Source organism: Macaca fascicularis, chromosome 1 (genome assembly GCF_037993035.2).
Source record: "Macaca fascicularis isolate 582-1 chromosome 1, T2T-MFA8v1.1".
Classification (NCBI taxonomy): Eukaryota; Metazoa; Chordata; class Mammalia; order Primates; family Cercopithecidae; genus Macaca; species Macaca fascicularis.
In genome coordinates, this window is record NC_088375.1 from 112,911,072 (window position 1) to 112,912,933 (window position 1,862).

The window sequence follows — 1,862 nt, forward strand, 5'->3', positions numbered from 1 at the left end:
TAGGTATTAAGCTGTACATGCATTAGCTATTTATCCTGATGCTCTCCTTTCTCCCACCCCCCATAGGCTCCAGTATGGGTTGTTCCCTTCCCTGTGTCCATGTTTTCTCATTGTTCAGCCCCCACTTATGAGTGAGAACATGCAGTGTTGAAAGTAAACTTTCAAACTCCAAAGCCATTATTTTCTACCACAACTCAGAAGAAGCTATAGTGAACAGTGAAGTGGCTTCTTGTTGTTGACTGTGAAATTTTCATCTTCCATCACTAATTACATACCACTTAAATACATTTTATTAGGTAGGTCAAACCCATTACAAGTACTACTTCTTAGACATTTAAAGTAGTATACAGTTTTGCTAAATGGTGAAAAATTAAGTAATCACCTGAATGGCCTTCAGATTCCATGTGTCATTTTTTTCATGTTTTCACTATTGTTTTCCCCAAATTATTTCCTTTCAGCATTCCCATAAATGCAGCTGGCATGTTTTCAAATCCTTCAATGATGTATTCCTGGTACTGGATTTTCCCCTCTGAGACCCATTTCAGCAAGTCTTTTAGAGCTTTTTGGTGGGCATCTCCTTGCCAACAGGTCACGATGAACCCTTCCATGTGAAGCTCCTGATAGATAACAATCTCTGGGGTTGGGCCTGGGGGAAGTGGGCTGGTGCCACCATGCCTGGCTCATTTTTGTATTTTTAGTACAGAAGGGGGTTTCACCATGTTGGCCAGGCCGGTCTCAAACTCCTGACCTCAGGTGATCCACCTGCCTCAGCCTCCCAAAGTGTTGGGATTACAGGCATTATATGTAGATATGTATATGTTATATGCAGAGATAGCTCTATATATGGCAATTCTTCCAAATTTCTTCATCTGGGAGATAACAGTGTTTGAAAACTTTCCACTTACATTATCAAAATAACAATTGTAACCATCAGGAGAGGCTTTCTTCAAAGTTTCTTCAAAGACTCTACTGTCTTGTAGTTAAAGACAACATCAAATCCAAGCTTTTTAAGGTAGGCAATCTTCTCGTCAGATCCTACTGCTCCAACAACTTTGCAGCCCTTGAGCTTTGCAATCTGCCCCAAAACAGAGCCCACAGCTCCAGCTGCTGCATTAACCGTCACTGTTTCTCCACCCTTCACACCACAGATGTCAAGTAGGCCAAAGAAGGCAGTCAGGCCTGTCATGCTAACTGTCCCCAGAGCCAGAGACAGTGGTACTGTGTCAGGCCACTCTGTTGGCAGCTTTTCCAGATCTTTTCCATCAGAAATGGAGTGTGCTGTTCACCCTGAAGGAGCCAGTACAATGTTCCTGTTGGTAAGGCTGCGTTTTCACTTTCCGCAAATCTGGCCACTCGCTGACCCATCATTGTATCACCTTCATTCTTTTGGCTGCCACTCTCATGTAAGGGTCCACAGTGAGGAACAAAGCTTCAAGCAGGACCTCTCTATTTTTAAGGGTGAGAGCTCAGCGATCTTCAGCTCAAAGTCACCATTAGTAGGATTGCCAACAAAGTGCTTCTTCAGGGTCCATCTCTTAGCATGAACCATCCTGAAGCTCAGGAGCCCGAGGATCCCACTGTCTGGGGATGGCGGCTGGGACTGCCTTCTTTGTCTTTTTTGATCTTTGTTGGTTTGAAGTCTGTTTTGTCAGAGACTAGGATTGCGACCCCTCTTTTTTTTTTTTTTTTTTTTTTTAATCTTTCCATTTGGTTGGTAAATTTTACTCCATCCTTTTATTTTGAGCCAATGTGTGTCTTTGCATGTGAGATGGGTCTCCTAAATACAGCACACTGATGGGTTTTGACTCTTTATCCAATTTGCCAGTCTGTGTCTTTTAGTTGGAGCATTTAGCCCATTTGCA

General features: G+C 42.9%; 1 pseudogene; it reads right to left on the bottom strand.

The window, feature by feature from the left end:
• Window positions 1–415: 415 nt before the first annotated feature.
• LOC102116572 (prostaglandin reductase 1-like) lies at window positions 416–1,660 on the bottom strand (annotated as a pseudogene).
• Window positions 1,661–1,862: the final 202 nt, after the last annotated feature.